The 16,587-nt window shown below is 57.3% G+C and overlaps 1 protein-coding gene across 5 annotated transcripts in view; it reads left to right on the top strand.

Moving 5' to 3' along the window:
• Positions 1–240: 240 nt before the first annotated feature.
• The window catches only part of CNTFR (ciliary neurotrophic factor receptor), a 37,874-nt gene continuing 21,527 nt past the window's right edge, over positions 241–16,587 (top strand). For 2 of the 5 annotated variants that reach the window (XM_019966444.2, XM_070795019.1), the window contains exons 1-2: positions 241–402; positions 8,275–8,388. The gene's annotated coding sequence lies outside the window, so the exon portion shown is untranslated. Of the gene's footprint in view, positions 403–8,274; positions 8,389–11,275; positions 11,417–16,587 lie in introns of those variants that run through there. The other 3 variants (XM_019966447.2, XM_070795021.1, XM_070795018.1) reach the window with 3 other exon arrangements.

Genomic DNA, 16,587 nt, shown 5'->3' with positions numbered 1-16,587 from the left:
CGCGCGTGCCAGGAGAGGGAGCGTGCCACGGCGGGGGCGCGCGGGGGCCATGGTCGGGAGGGGGTCGCGGCGCGCGGCCGCGGAGGCGCGGGGAGACAAGGAGGGAGGGGGAGGGGAGCGAGGGCGCGCGCGGCCGGGCGGGCGCCCGCGGTCACATGGGCGAGGGAAGGAGGGAGGGAGCGCGCGAGGGAGGGAGGAGGATGGGGGGGGTTAAAGCCGCCGAGCGCCGAGGAGCCGGTGCAGAGCGGGCGGCGGCGGCAGCGGAGGCAGCGGCTCCAGCCGGCGCAGCGCGGGGCTCGGCGGCGGGATCCGGCGGCGGTGCTAGCTCCGCGCTCCCTGCCTCTCTCCCTGCCGGGGGCGGTCGAAGAGCTAGGCGCGGAGCCCCGGCTGTCCGAGGGCGCGGTGAGTACCTCGCGCGGAGCGCGCGCGGCCGAACCCTCAAACATTCGGGTTGACCGACAGATCCGCGGCCCTCGTGCGCGCGGGAAGAGAGAGGGGACGTGCATGGGCCCGAGACTGGGGTGGGGGGGACAGGAAAGTTCACGGGAAACTTTGCCCGTAAACTCGGGGGCGGGGGCGCAGGAGAAACAGCCCCCCACGTCCGGGCGCGCCGGGGGTTGGGCGTGGTGGTGGGGCGGACAGTCGGCCGGCGGGAGGTGGCAGGGATCGATTGCCCTAGCACCGGGTTCTCCCTCACCTCTCAGCGTCGCGCGCAGGGTCTGGGAAAATTCCGGAGCTGGGGGGTCGTAGTGACCCCCGCGCGCCCAGAGGCGGCTTCCTTCTCCAGCAGAAATCTGGACTTGAAAGCGCCCAGGGGTGTGAACGGACGGTTGCGCGTCCGCCTGTATATGGGTGTCCATGTGAATCCGCTTGTGTGTGTGTGTGTGTGTGTGTGTGTGTGTGTCGGCGCGAGCCTGCCTGTGGTTTCCTCGTGAGTCCGCCTGGATGTATCTCCGTTTAGTGGGTCTCCTCCAGAATCTCTTTGTAAGTGCTCCCGTGTTGTGTGTCCGTGTGAGTCCGCCTGCGGTGTATCCCCGCCTCTTTGTGAGTCTGCCGGTGTGTGTCTTCCCCTAGTGTGGCTCTGCTGGAGCCGGCCTGGGTGTCCCTGTGCTGCTCGGAGTAGTGTAGCGCCCGGTGCGTGGGGGCTGGGCCGCGGGGAGGTCACCAGACGGACAGCTCTCCTCCTCGGCTCCGAGCCTCTCCTCTCCCGAGCCTCTCTTCCAGCGCTAGATCTCGCGCTCGTCCGCTCCCTTGGCCCCCTCCCCCCGTCAGTAGCTTCAGGCGGGCAGGACTATTTCACGCCTTGTTGAAAATTCAGGATTTTCTGTCTCTTTCCGTCTAGTCTCTCTCTTTTGAGAAGCGTCTGTGTGGCTGGCAGTGTTGTGTCTGCAACACTGGGTGTGTGTGTGCATGCCGCTGGAGAAGTGTGTCTGCAACACTATTTGCTTTGCCTGTAGTACTTGATGTAATTGTGTCCGTGTCACTGGGGGTATTCCTGTGGCTGTAATCACGGAGGAGGTGGGTGTATGAAATGCTGGGTGTGTTTGTGCATCTGTAAATGCTGTTTGTCGGGGGGTCTGAAACACTGAGTGCATTTTTGTGTGTCTAACTCTGGGTATGATTGTGTACCAATGCATATGTGGGGATGATGGAGCTTGAACAATTAGATGTTTCTATGGCTGTATAGCTAGCCAGAGCTTGGTGGGTGGAGGGGACTGTGTCTCCATAAATTCTGCATACCTGCTCCACTGCCAAAATCCACATAGATCCTCTGGGCTGGTTCTTAGGGCTCCTGGTCGGGATTGGTGACATGCAGCCCAGGTTCACAGTCCATCACGGTTAATACTCCGACTGGGACCCTGAGCCTTATGTGAAAAGTAGGAGTTTAGAGTTCACATGCAAGACTTCTAGAGGCTCTGGAATTTATAGTCAGCTTCATACTGGGACACTTAAACTCATATGGACTCACACTCAGAATTACCATTTGGACAATGGACTTCCACTCAGATTCACTTATATTCTGGTCATATCCAGTGATACATTTCAGTCCTGGAGTTTACACTCAGACTCACATTGGGACTCTAGGCTCACACTTAGATTCACATTTCTGTCCTGAGGCTCATAGGCTAATACTGAGACCTAGTGCCCATGCTGAGAACTCCCTGAGGTCCTAGGGCTCACACTGGGACTCACACTGACACCCTGGAGCTTTCTCAGATTCACACATTCTGGGGCTCACACCCAGACTTACCTGGGGAACCAGGAGTTCATTTGAGCTCAAGGACTCACATAAGACATTGGGGTTTATACATGCATGCTCACATCTTGGAGTTCACACTCAGATTCACACTAGGACACGCAAGATACTCACTTCCATCCTGGGATCACTTAGGGACCCATACTTATAAAGGGACCCCAGTGCTCATACTCAGACTCACGTGGGGAACCTTAGCTAACACTCAGAAAGCCCCGAAGACCAGGGGCTCACATGAACACTAGGACTCTTGCCTGTACTGACTTGTTTGGGAATCCTGGGGCTCACAGTTAGACTCCCATTTCAGCCCTGGGGCTTATAGTCACATGCACAGTGAGACCAGCATTCACACTCAAACCTAAACTTCCATCTTGGTGTTCACACTCAGACTGACATCCCTGGTAGTTAATTAAACTTGCTTCCATCCTGGGGCTTAGATTCAGAGTCACACTAGGGCCCCAGTGCTCACACTCAGACTGGTGCTTGCACCTTGAGGCTTTCATATTCACATGGAAACCCTGGGATTCACACTTAGAATCACACCAAGTTAGCTTTCCATTCTGGGACACTCAAACCCACATTAGGATTATGTTCACACTCCCAGGGGAACTTAGAACTCACGGTTCAACTCACTCATGCTTTCACTGGTTTATGGTATGTCTCAGGGCAGCTGGGGACGGGAACAGAGACTATTACAAGATCTGTGTTCTCCAGAGGTGGGGAGTGGAAGAGATATGTGTTTGGTCACGTCCATTACTTGGGTTGTGGGCTGGTGGAGAGTGGTGGGAAACACCCAGTTAAACCTTTCTGCCTGTTCTTCCAGAGGAGACTAGGCTCTCAATCACTCTCAGGACAGCCGAGTGGCTTTTTGGTTCAGGGGTGACATGTACCCTTAGGGTTCCCTATGAACCATGTACGTGCACATCTTTGTTCAATAGTTTTGGGTACCCCTCCTGTGATAGAAAGGGTCAGGTATGGGGAAGTAAGACTTACGTCTTCCCAAGACATCTCCCCCATCCCACTTATCCTTCAGATGGGAGCAGCATGAAGGTTGACTTGAGGGGGATAGACATCTGGCTTCTTTGACCTCTCCTAGATGGCGAATCTCTGATTCTGGAGATGGTAGCCCCAGATCTGTGGTGAGAAGGTGGCTGGAGGAGAAGACTGGAGTAGAACGCACCCTCTTCTCTCTCCTTTTCCCTGGCTGGAACGGGGTTGGGCCACATTTTGTTATATCTCCCAGTGTCTCCTGGAATGCCTGAGTCCTTATCCTGTCTCCAGCATCTGCCTGGGGTTCTCCCCTCTGTCTCCCAAAAGAGCAGTAGCTCTGCGGGGGTGGGATGGGGTGGCAATTGGGTCAGGTTGCAATCAGTCTTAGGACTCCACCTGCCTTGAAGACACTGCTCGGGGCTTTACACTCTTCTTTTTGTGGAGGCCAGTGCACCAGCACCCCACGAAGTAGGGATCTGGCTCTCAGGCTCAGATGGCTAGGCTGTAACTGCTCCTCGTCCCAGAGCAGGACACGTGCTCTCCAGCCCCCCTATGGGGGTGGAGGGCTTGAAGGCAAGGCGCCCTGCTCTGCCCCCCCATGGTGAGTTGAAGTGTAAATGAATCGGAAACAGATGGAGCCTATTTTCTTTGAAATGCAGATGGATTGGGGGGGGGGGACCATGTGTGCCCGGTTGGGAGGGGGGGTCCCAGAGAACTAGGAGGCTGAGAAGAGAGCTGACCCCTCCTCCAGACCCGCCAAGGGATTGGGGGTGTGTGTGGGGAATACCTCAGCTGTGTAAACTCCAGTGGCCCTGGGTGACCACACCCACCCCAGACCCTAGCTTCCTGTGGGGAGGGGCTGGGGAGGCTGTGGTCCCAGTGGGCTGAGGGCACTGAGGTCATCGCCCCTCTTTACCTCTGCAGAGGGCTAAGAGGGCCCCCAAAGCATAGAGCCATGCTGGGTTGGGGGTCACCAGAGCCAAGGAGGTGAGAGGAGGAGCTGGGCAAATGTGGGGAAGAGCTGGACCCTACAGCTGTGGGGAACCAGCTCCTCAAAGCTGGGGCTGGAACACCAGTCTATTAATAGACTAGGGTGGTGACTCCTGGGCGGTCCAAGGGCCCGTCCTGGGGTTCAGGAATGGACTGAAGCATCCTTAGTCCTGAGGGAGGTCAGAATGCCCCACTGTACACTGCCTCTACTTCTTTACAGTGCTCAGCAAGGCTGCAGAGTAACTAACTGCCTGTGAAATCTGGGACTTAGGGGCGGGGGGTCCACGAGTCTCAGCCCCCACCGACCCTGCCTCTGCTATAAACAAGGTACACAGTGGGAGGCCAGTGTTGAGTAAACAATCTTTCTCTCCAACCAGACTGAGTGGTGTTGGTGGGCAGGACCATGTCCCTAATTCCCTGGCCGGCAGGGATTAGATGCTCAAGAAATGTTGACGAATGAGCACTGAGTGGGACAGACTGTGGGGAGAGGGGACTCTCCGGGGTTTGTGGCTTGAGACTGAACAGCCTCTGTGGCATAACCCTGTTTTTTGGTTTGAACCACCCCTAAGTGATTTGCAGGCAAGATTAAAGGAAGGACTTCCCTGTATTCAAGGAAGGAGTGCAAAGGATGGGCAGCTTCTTCCTTGAAAAGGTCTGTGGCAGAGGTCAGAGCTCACTTCTGTCCTCTCCCCAGCTTCAAGATTTTTCAGAAGATGGGAAAATCCTTTTCTCCCCCGTGTGGTGGTGAACATGTCCCTTGCTTTCTCTAAGTCTGGGTTTCTTGGACTCTAGCTAAAGCAGTGGACCCCAGGTCTGAGCCTTTGAGGCTGGGCTTCCCTGGTGGCTCAGCTGGTAAAGAATCTGCCTGCAATGCAGGAGAAGTGGGTTTGATCCCTGAGTTGGGACGATCCCCTGGAGAAGGGAACGGCTACCCAACTCCAGTATTCTGGCCTGGAAAATTCCATGGACGTTATAGTCCTTGGGGTCGCAAAGAGTCAGACACGACTGAGCAACTTTTACTTCACTTCTGAGGTTTAGCTGCTGTGGGCACCATAGACTGTCTGTATTGGTTATTAATGTCTGTCTGAGAACACAGAGTTCAGATCCTAAAAATACCCTGTGCAGCCAGAGCCTCAGAGGTGCTGGGGTAGCAGTGGCTGCATCTTGATGGGTTAGGCACAGAGGCAGGAGAGAGAGAGAGAATGCGGAGAAACTGAGGCAGGCAGCATGGGCCGGGAGTTGCACAGGAGACAGAGCCTTCCTTTGTAGGGAACAAAGGTTTCTAAAAGAGTGGTGCCAGTTAGTCACATGATGGCAACATTTAGGGTAATCTGTTATCTTGCACCACCAAGAATTTCCTTCTCAGAGAGCTTGGAGATACAACTGATAACAGACATAAAAATCAAGTAGTCAGTGGTAACCATTTCAAGTCCAGCTTCAGAATGTTCCAAAATGGTGTGTGACCAAGGAAAATGTCTTCCCCAGGTAGCCTTTTCTGAGCCGCTGCCTCTATCCCTTCTCCTAGAGCTCTTCCTTGCAGCCCAAGTGCCAGTGAGTTTCTTCCACACCCTGTGCTATACGTCCCCACCTCACTTCTGACCCCCAGGCCTCTGTGGAGCCCCTCTCCCCCAGGAGAAGGGGACTCACAGTGGTCCCCGAAAGGTAAGATGAGCCCAGCCTCTGAGGACAGATGTCATGTGACCTTGGCCCATGAGCTGACCTTTCTGGGCCCCTCCGTGAAATCGTGGGATGGGGGCTGGGCCCTGGCCCAGGCCCTGAGAGAACGCGGTTTTGGCACCCATCCAGGTCCCTGACGTCAATGACTCTCCAAATAATGGAATCAATATTGGGGGGGTGGGGTGGGCAAGCGTGAACCAGGCCCCAGCGATTAGAAACAGATCAGCACAAACCCGCAGCTGACTCTGATAGAGCTGCCTTGGAGAGCTAGGGTGGGGGGCCTGGGAGGAGGTGGACTTGAGGGGGCTCAGGAATGGAGGCAGGCACTGGGTGTCCAAAGCGTGGGAGTACACAAGTGGGCAGAGACTCTGGCGCTGCTGGGGTGGGAATGATGAGGTTGGGGGGGCTGTCCTGGTCCCTTCCTCCTTTGAGCCTGTGGGGTTCTGAGACTGAGGTAACTTGGTGAATGGAGACTTCTTTCAGCCAGTGAGTGATCGAGAGTTCATCTCTCTGCATCCCAGACCTGGGCCCCTCGGCCATATTAGGGCTCAGAGGTTATACCAGGGGAACAGAGGAGCTGGGGGAGGGTTCTGAGTGAGATCTAAACGGCATGACCTTTTTTTTAGAGGCATGGGGCATTAATCCAACATAGAGAAATGGGTATTCCCCTTCAGATTGGGAGTCTGGCCTCCTTGCCCAGCTCATGTCTCTCAGCCCTCTATAAGGCAGCAGGTGAGGATGGAGGGGGGCCCTGGGGTCTATAGGGGGCTGGCCTGGAGGCAGCTGACAAAAAAAACAGGAAGAAGGGCTGGGGGGAGTGGCTGTAATTATAGGGCATTTATTATTAATCAGATGAAACTGCTAGAAGCAGCTGGTGTAATGTGTGTAGTTATACAGACTCTGCATGCCCCCAACACAGGCACACTCGAATGCATACTCACCTACACATTCACTTATACATGAGTCCTGTTTTGCTTTCAGAGTTTTCTTTTCCTCAAGGTTGGATGACTCTCTATTAGTCTGCCTGTGTATGTCAGTGTGTACCTGTCTGCTTTTTCATGTCAGCCTGTATCCTCCTCTCCCTCTGTTGTCTCCTTTCCCCACCATCTCTGTCATCGCTCAGCCCCGTGTGTCTGTCTTCCTGTCTGTCTCCGTCTCTGTGGGCCTGTCGGTGTGTCTGTATCTCTTACCACCAGTCTGCTTGTCCCTAACACCTTGTTTGAGTTTCCAGCCATCTCTCCCTGGTTGGTGGTACCTCTGCCTCTCCAGGCAGAGTCAGATGACATGGAATTCCTTTCTCATGCGTATGTGTTTAGGCACCTTATCGTGCCTTTGGCAGACGCAGCTGGGACCTGTTGTGGTGGGAAATGGAGCAGTTGGACTCTGAGAATCTTCCAAGGTCTTGTAGAAGTCGAGGGCTCTGTTCAAGTAACTGGAGTCCTAGAAGCAACAATGACTTTCAGAATAGCTTTCTTCAGCACCAGTCATGTGACGTTGGGCAAGGAAAGGTGCTTTTGTTCTCTGAGCCTCAGTTTTCTCATCTGCAAAATGGGACCAGGATTGCCTTCAAAGGTTGTTTCGGTGATATGGTGCAAAACTGTATGTTAGGTCTTTATCATTGTGTTTGGCTTATCAAGGGCCCTGAGCAAGTGTTAGCTGCTCCCGTTATTATTGGGAAAGGCACTGTGCTGGCAGGGGAGAGATCTGCAGAGGCAAGTAGAAGGGCACTAGTAGAAGGGCTCCAGAATGAGATTTGCACTCAAATCTCTGCTTTGAGACTTGAGTTGATCGGCTGTGTGATCTTGGGCAAGTTAACCTCCCGGAATCTGTTTTTTCAGCTGTCAAATGGGAATAATAATAGAACCTACCTCATGGAGAAGTCATGAAGATTAAATGAGATCATGTATATAAAGTGCCTAACACAGTTCCTGGCACATAACAGATGCTCAATAAATCATAGTGGTGATGAGGAGAAGACAGTATGATGGTGTGTGTTTCTGCCTGCTGGGGGCCATGTGTCCCTGTGTGAGTGTGCATGGGAGGATGTGTGTGACATGGAGGTACTTGTGTCTGTGAACCGGTTGTGTGGGGATTTCAGATGGTCTGTGGGTCTGCATCTATGTGTGGTGTCAGGCCGCTGGTTTCTGGCCTCTCCTTGTCCCTGCGGTTCAGAACCTAAAGTCTGCAAAGGGTGCTTCAGGGAGCCTGGACCACTCCCAGCTCTTTCTCCTCTGGACACTGACCTGCTGCCTGCCTCAGTCTCCCCTTCTCACAGTGGGGCTGTGAGCGTGAAATGAGCTCTGAGTTTGACTAAGGTCTGAGGCTCCTCTGTGGCCTCTGATTTGTGCCCTTTGCCCTTCTAGAACCCAGCCTTGTCACATCATCCCGCCCCCTTGGTTTCAGAAGTCTCCGGAAGAGCCTGGTCTGGAGGAAGAGGAGGACATTGATGTGCTCGGTGTGCAGCGGTTGGTGAAGAGGTATGTGCTGGGGGCCTGGGGGAGGCAGGTCAGTTTCAGGGCATCTGGCAGGTGCCATGGGGGCCGTAGGTCTGGGGATGTGAGTGAAGGAGGGTCTGAGATCCCTTCCTGTTCTTCCCCCCTCCTTCCTCCTGAGGCTTTTCATGCCCCCATGACAGGCCTATAAAGGGGAGGAGACTTACCCACCATCACACAGGCAAGGGAAAGCCAGGTCAGAAAACTGAGTTCTGCACTGCTGGGACTGAATCCCGGATATGGGAGCATGTTTCTGTCTCATTGTCAGGCTTCTTCTCTGCCCAAAGCATCTTTCTGGTTTAATTGGTGGGGAGCCGCTGAGCTTGGAGGAGATGGGATGGAGGGTCAGAAAGTCCAAAATCTTCTGAGGCCAGCCTTGGGGGTTGGGCCTGACTCTCCCTGCCTTTCATTCAGGCCAGGCAAGGCCCCTGGATTGGCAGCCCCAGGGTGGGGGTGCTCAAGAAATCGAGGCACTGGAGCGGAACGGAAGGGCCTATTGTCGAAAACCCGCCAGAGGCCCACAAAGGCCGGCAGGGCTTTTCATCTCAGCTCCCAAACAGACTGGCCATTTTCCCGGCCTGGAAGTGGGGTGGGGGTGGGGGGGCTGACCCTTCAGAACTAGCAGTGGGGTGTTGTTGAGGGTGGGGTCCAAGCCGAGTGTATCCCAGGCTGACAACATCATGGCCATAAAAGGGACTTAAAATGGAGCTGGGGTTCTGAAGAGTAGAAAAGGGACTTTAGAAGGCTGGAGAGGGTTATGCTTCAGTCTCCCGGTTCCCAGAGGACCTGAAGACTTGGAGTGGGGTGTCTATCAGAAGTTCAGATTGGCACAACAGTGAGGGGAACATCTGGGAGGAGCTTGGTGGCCGGTTGGGAAACTGAGCTGTTGAGCTGTGCTAATCACCCCCGACACACTGGGGACACCTTAGGGAGCCGGAACTGGGGTCGGAGCACAGAAGGCTAGCGGTCAGGCAAGAGAATGGGCTCCATGGAGCAGGAGGGACTGAGGCCAGACAGCAGGAAGGACTTTCTGCCAATGAACAGTAGCTCAGATGCCCTGACCCTGTCCCTGGGGATCCCTGAGGAGCACAGAGAGCAGGGGAGCTGGAGAACACCCCCGGGGGGGAAAGGCTGAGGCGGCTTCTGTGGGGGCAGAGGAGGAGGCTGTGAGGGAGGACTTGGCAGTTCTGTCCACCCTCCTCCAGCAGCACCTTCAGCACCGCTTTAAAAACAGCTTTTTAATTTAACAAAGTGGATGAAAAACTGTTTTTGGAAATAAAAGATATCTGCTGTCTCCCAGGCTAGCACTCAGCCCTTGCAGAGAACCTCTCTCTCGGTTTCTCCTTGCTGTTGGTGGCTCCTTTCCTCTCTCTGCGTCTGTCTCTCTCTCTTTTTTGTTTGTTTCTGCTCTGCAGCCCCCCAGCTTCCCCTTGGCCTCCCATCACCGTCCCCCACCCTCCCATTCAGCCTCTGCGGGAGTGTCATCCTCAGCCTCTTATTTCCGTGTCTGCATCTCCTTCTGTCTCTCTGCTCCCAGTCTCTCTGTTCCGGGCTTGTCTCTCTCTCTTCTGATTCGTCTCTGTCTCCCAGCCTGTCTCAATCTCTGTCTCCCTTCCCCCGCTCCTTTCTCCCCCAACCCCTGCTCTAAATGGGTCTATTTAAAACACCCGACGCTGCCAAGTCAGAAAAGCGTCTCCTGATAAAGCGCATTAGGCGGAGGGAGGGAGGAGGGGGAGGGAGGCGGCGGGCGGATGGATTGATCCGAGCCCGTAACCCCATTAATCAGGCATCGTGGATCCCCCTCCCTCCCCCAGCTTCGGCCCCTTCAGAGCTAAAAGCCCCTTAAATATTTATCACCCCTCCCCCATGGGGGCGATGGGAGAGCTGTGTGGCCGTCGGTGTGAGCATCCCCAGCCTCCTGGTCTCCCCCCACCATCCCGTGGGTGTGTGTGTGTGTGTGTGTATACACACGTGTGCATGTGCTCCTGTGTGCATGCATGGGTGTGCACACACCTGACAAGCCCAGGGCCCAACTGCCATCTTGTTCTCCCCAAACCACTGGAGTGGGCTGTTCCCTGAGCAGCCTCTGGGGACCTTAGGTGTCTGGCCTGGCTTCTGCCCCTCCTGAAGGGTTGGGCATACAGAGTAGGGGGACCCTGGGGTCCACTGGGGGTCCTCGTGCCCCTCAAAGTGCAGGACTGGAGGACTGGCTGGCATTGAACTGTCATCCTCGGGAGGGAGGTGAGCTGTGGTTCAATGTCCAGATTCCCCCAAATTTCCAACGCAGGTCACTCGGAGAGTTGGGGACTCCAGCTTCTAAGAGTGCACAAGGTCCCTAGGAAGGCTAGTGGAAGTTCCCTCTTTCTCCTCAGAGGGCAGAAGTAGACCTGGGGTGGAATGGGGGCTTTCCCTGACCTCAGACAGGCAGGAAGGCACACTGGACCGGGAGGGGGCTCCCCGTCCCCCCTAGAGACTAGACTCTCTGGGGGTGATGTGGGACGGAGAGCCCTTCGCAGCAGAGGTCAGCCCTGAGTGAGACCGGCCGGGGCTGGTCCCAGTTGGCCTGAGAAGACTCGGCCCGGGCGGGGGAGGGGAGGCCGCGGCTGCCCCCAGGGGTGAGGAGGGGCGGGGGTGGCGGTGGGCCGGAGCCGGGAGGGTCCCTTCCCCCTCCCCTCCCCCTGCCTCGAGTGCCACATCTCCTCCTGACTCAGACAATTAGATTCAAAGGATGACCTCACTGCCTGCCGTCCCTCACTCGCTCCCTCCGCTCGCTCGGCTCGCTCGCCCGCCGCGCGCTCCTTCCTCCCCGCCTCCCGGCCCGCTAGCCGCCCAGCTCGCTCGCAACGGCTCGGCCCCCCGCCCGCCGGGACGCTCGGGGGTGGGGGGGACACGCCTGCTCCCCGGGCCGCCCGGGCCCCAGCCCCGAACCCCCGGGGGGCCCGATGCCCGCGGGCGGACGGGCGGACCCACGGAGCGCCGGAGGCACCGACGGGGCGCCTGCGCGGGGACCCAGGTCAGTGGCCGCGCGGCCGCGGGGCCGGAGAACTTGTCACCCCCGCCCGCGCCGCCCGCCAGCCCGCCCCGGCGCTTCCCGCTCCTTTCTCGGCCCCCGCCCCCCGCGGCTGCTCGGCGCTCCCCCTGCCAAGCTGTCTCTCTCTCCTCTTCTTTTTCTCTCCCCCCAGCAGCCCCCCTCTGCCTCTGCAGCCGGTGGGAGGGACTGGGACTTCCTGAGGTCCCAGGGATGGGGCCGGGGCCCACTGGCTGCAGCCGGACCAGGCCTCCAGCAAGAGGAGGGGGTCTGGCCGTGTCCATTGGCCTGGGGGAGGGGACCACCACCGGGGTGGGAAGGGGGCTACTGAGAGAGAGGCCCCGGTTGTGGGGGTGACGTCCAGGCAGAGGGATGAGCTCCCAATATCTTTCTTTTCCTGCATCCTGTGGGCCTCTTGCTTGGCTTCGTTGGTCCCCACCTCTGAGCTAAATAACTTCGGTCCCTGCGGCCAGGTCTCCTTTGGCCCCCACAGCCTGTGTTCTTTGGAGCCTTGTCACCTAGTTTCCCTTAACCCGGCTGCCTGAATTCTTTTGTCACTTTCCTTAAGTCCCTGTCACCTGGCTTCCTGGGCTTTGCCTTGCTTGGTTTCCTTAGGCTCTGCCACCCGGTGTTCCCTCCCAGGCCTGGTCCGTGGGGCCCAAGCAGGCTCTCTTTAGGATGGGGCATCAGGGCTCACACTACACCTGGAGCAGCAAGTGGTGAGGACGTCAACAACACTGACGATTGTTCCCGGGTTGGGGCCTGGCCAGCCCAGCCTGGATTCCTTTCTGCCTGGACAGCGACACAGCCTCTTCTCTTGTGATGGGGGGCGGGGCTGCAGGGTCCAAGGACGCTTTAGGATTCTTGTCCTGGTGGTTTGTTAAGGCAGCGCTGGCTTGGCCAGGGCTGTCCCCATTTCTCTTTGGGTCTGACAGTGATGACAGGGCCTTGGCAGGGGCTGGGGCTTGAGGTCAAGGTCTCATCTCCTTCCCCTTCCCCCACTTCCTGCAGCCAGGCCTGACATTCAGGTGCCCTGTAGACAGCTGTAGGCACAGAGAGGTTTCCGAGAGGCCTGGGCTCACACAGCAGGTAGCTAGGCTGGAGAAGAAGTGGTGAGGAGGAGAGGCGGGAGGGTCCTGGGGAGCAGGCTGGCTTCTGGGGCTTGCTGGCTCCTGCTGCTACCAGTGCCACCATCTCTTCGCCTGGGGGCTTCCTCACCACTCTACTCTGGCCAGGATCTCTCCTCATTCCTGAATGCTGGTGAAAGGGTGAGCAGAGAAAGGTGCCAAGTAGGGAATGGTTTTCTGCTTTCTCGATTTTTAGAAACTTTCCCTTTCTGTGTTAGGCCACCCTGAGCTTTATCTTCCCTTCCCCTAAGCACGGGCCTGGCAACCCAAGGTCCAAGCAGGGAGTGACTATTCTGGGTGTGTATGTGTGTGTTTCTCACTGCCGGGTGTAGAGGTGTGAGGGCTGAGGGTGAAGGGGGTGGGGTCTTTGGTCTCGGAGTTTCTGGAGGTGCTACGGTATCTGTGTGCAAGGGTGACTGTTCTGAGTGTGTGCTGGTATCCATATGTGAGGCCAGAACTGTTTTGATTGAGCATATGTGTGAGAGTCTGTGTGTGTGACTGTGACTGTGATTCTTGTGTGCAACGCACACCACTGTGTGCGAGGATGTGGTAGTGGGTGTCCACGTGGGAGGCCGTGATGAGTGGCGGTAATGGGAGAATACGATGCCAGTGTCTGCGAGAGGGGTGCCTGGGTGTGTCTGTGAAGTTCTAGCTGTGTGGTGGAGATGGGGGGCTTTGGGGAGCTCTACGATGGTAGCGAGAGCCTGAGTGTGCATTCTGTCTTGGGGTGAAGCGAGCACCGGGTGTGTCTGCCCCTGGATTGCGGGTGTGTGTGTGTGTGAGCGTGTGTGTGTGTGAGCATGTGTGCGCGCATACTCATGCCTGTGTTTACCCATCAGGAACAGATTGCTCTGGCTTCCCCACTGTGCGGAGGGGAGGAAGGGGGAGGAAGGATGGCTTGCTTTTGCCCAGCAGACCAGAAGCTTCCTCAGAAGTAGTGTGTGCAGTGTGCGTGCGTGGAGGGGGGTTGAGGAGAACAGCACACGTGGACAGTCGAAGTTTCTGTTCCCCCCACTCAACTCAGACTCTGTCCGAAAGACCATCTTCAGTTCTTTTTGTTACACATTGACGCTTCGCGCGCACTGCCCACCCCGCCTTGTGTGTGTGTGTGTGTGTGTGTGTGTGTGTGTGTGTGTGTGTGCACGCGCATGCACCCACATACACACAACGTTGCAAGCGTCAACCTCTGTGTATGTATTCGAGGTTGTGTCTGCACCGTAGTGGTGATGGGGCCCTGCGTGGGGGGTAGTGGGAGAGGCTGAGGCAAAGAGGTCTTTGTCCCAGCCCCCAAGCCTGGAGAGCGATTCTGTCCATCCTTCTGTCTCCACAGAGGGCTCTGCAGCCTCCTTCTGCCTCATCTGCTGTGAGTCTGCTGCAAGCCCCCTCCCCTGTCAGCTGAGGGAAGTCTTGGTCAGCCCCGTTGACCTGCCCATCCCCCGCCTTCCATGGAGGCCTTCCAGCTGTCTATAACCTCCTGCAGCGTCTGTTCCTCCATGAGGAGCCGCCTGGCTCCCCCTAGACCTAACCAGACTGGTGTGTGGCCCTCTTCTGCATGGAGAGATCCTCCTGATTCTCCTAGAAGCCAGGAGGGACTCTGGACTGGGGCTAGGGGGAGGGGGGTTAGCGCTTGCATCTTGGATGCTGTGAAGCTGTCCAGAGCCCATGTGCCCACGGGGAGGATATGAACTTCTCTGCCCCTTCCTGCTCCCCATTGGAGAGGCAGAGGGTTGGGTCAGATGACTTTTCAGGGAGCAAGCCTGGACCTTTCTAGAGGACTGCTCTTGTCCAGGCCTGCATACATGAGTGTGGACGAGCCAGCACCCAGGTCACCGGGCAGCACACAGGGCTCGCCTGGGGCTCCATGTGTGGGCCCGGCTGGTGTGATTTGGATGGGTATCTCTCTTGGACACCTCCCAGTGGCCCATCCAGACCCGGTACGGGAAGCGCGCAATACGCCAGCACACATGTGCAGCAGGGCACGCACATGCTGATCTCAGGGTCCCCACGGTGCAAGAGGTTGGGGGGTGGGGGGCGTGAGCACTCAAGAGTCCAAGCCGCTGCCAAAATCCATTGGAATCTTGTCCCCCCCCCCCAGGCCCCCGTCTCCGGCTGTGGAGGTCACAATAGCAGGTGCGGATACCGCCCCCCCAATTCATTCATGTTGGGCTGCCTCCTTTTCCACAACCTCAGCCAGAGACTGGAGCTGGGGGACTGCTCCCACCCCCCGCCTCCCTCCTGGCCCCCTCCCACTGGTGCTTAGCTTCATCCTGCCCCCCTTCTATGAGGGAGGAGTGGCGCTACGTTTGGGCAGTGTCCTTCCCCCAGAGCATGGGGGGCTTGCCCCTGGAGTGTGTGGGGATGGGGTGGCATCGGAAGAGGAGATAAGGCTTGAACCCAGGCACAGCTTCTGGGTCCTGTGCCCCTTAAGGTGGGTGGGGGGCCGCTGAGAGGAGGGCTGGGTCTGGATTCAAAGAGAAAGAAAGAGACCAGAGACTCAGAGACAGAGAGAGACGCCATGGGGAGTGGGAGCCTGCCCCATGGCCAGCCAGCCCCAGCCCAGGAGCTGGCCCCTGACCTGGGCCCGCCCCCTCCCCCATGGGGGGCCTGCCGGGCCAGCTGCCAGGGGCCAGGCCTCCCTCCTTGGCCTCCCCCCCACCCCCGGCCTCTGGACTCCTCCGGCCTCTGCCCCCACCCTCACCGCCCACGCTGTCCAGGCTGCCTAGGCCTGGTGGGATCTGGGGGCCTTCTGGCCTCAGCCCCTCCTCCCGCTCCTGGAGCTTCCCGCCCGCCCAGACTGTCTCTCCTGGGCTCCCCCTCGGCCAGCCGGGGCCGAGCCTCCCTGCCCACCATGCCCTTGTCCCTATCTCTGCCCCTGCTCTGTCCCTCGTTTTCTCTCTCCGTCCCCAAGAGTAGGTGCCTCTCTTCCTCCCTTCACCCTAATTTCTCTGCAGGTCTGAGGCCTGTAGAGTTTCCCAGGCCTTTGAATCAGTGGGTTCTTTTGTCCCAGGTTCTTGCCTCATTCCCAGGATGTGTCCCCTAGGGCAACTGCAGGGCGAAGAGAAGGGGATGAGGCCCCAAGAGAGAGTGCCTTTCCCCTTTCCTGGAGGATTCCAGAGCCTGGGGTTGCTGAAGGGGACTGGAAGCCATGGAGATATCCCCATGGCCCCCGCTGTAGGCCAGATGCTCTCCATCAGAGAAACACTCCTGACCTCACCCCAGCCCCAGGCCAGTGACCTTCACTGGGTCTCAGTTTCTCAAAGGCACCACGTAGGCCCTCGCTGTTCATTCATTTTCCAGGCCAGACTGAGCCCACCTGACCCACACCAACCAACACCCTGAAGCCTAAAGCTCTGAACACACTATTGCACATCAGCACACACTCAGTCAGAGCTGGGCTCCAGGCATTGGTGCTCAGAACTCCCACCCTCACCCTGTATGTGGCAGGGATTCCTCAGGGTTGGGTTGATTAACTTAACCTGCCCTCTTTCTGCAGGATGAATAGGGGCTTTCTCAAATTCACACTTCCCTTTCTCAGGTTTTGCCTTCGGCTGGGCAGGGGGTGAGGGTCGGGGCTCAGGGTACCTGCGACCTTGCTGGGACCGGTGAGAGGGGTCTTGGGCCCTGGATCCTAAGCCAGAAACTTGGTAGTTGAGATCCCTGATCCGGAGCCTGTCACTCTGTCAGTGTAGTGGCTGGAGACTGTCAGCCTCCATGGTGTCAACATTTCTGCAGGCCGGTGTTAACTCTGCGTGACTGTCCATCTTACTGAGTCTGTCAGCCTCCCTGTATCACTGTGGATGTCACCGTCATTGTCAGCTTGAGTGAGTGGCAGTCTCGTTGCATCTTTGATACCAAGGTTACTGTCACTGTGACTGTGTCAGTGTCAACAGGTGTCGTCCCCCTGTTTGTTGGCGTCACTGGATGTGACTGTCACTCAGTGCATCGTTATCACTGTAGTGACTGTCTGTACCCGTGGGCATTGTCAGCTGTGCACCTGTGTCATTTTAGTGAATGTTGTTATTACTGTGT

The sequence above is a fragment of the Bos indicus genome, chromosome 8 (assembly GCF_029378745.1).
Source record: "Bos indicus isolate NIAB-ARS_2022 breed Sahiwal x Tharparkar chromosome 8, NIAB-ARS_B.indTharparkar_mat_pri_1.0, whole genome shotgun sequence".
Taxonomy (NCBI): domain Eukaryota; kingdom Metazoa; phylum Chordata; class Mammalia; order Artiodactyla; family Bovidae; genus Bos; species Bos indicus.
The sequence above is the reverse complement of the archived record's forward strand: the minus strand, read 5'-3'. Positions and strand labels throughout refer to the sequence as shown.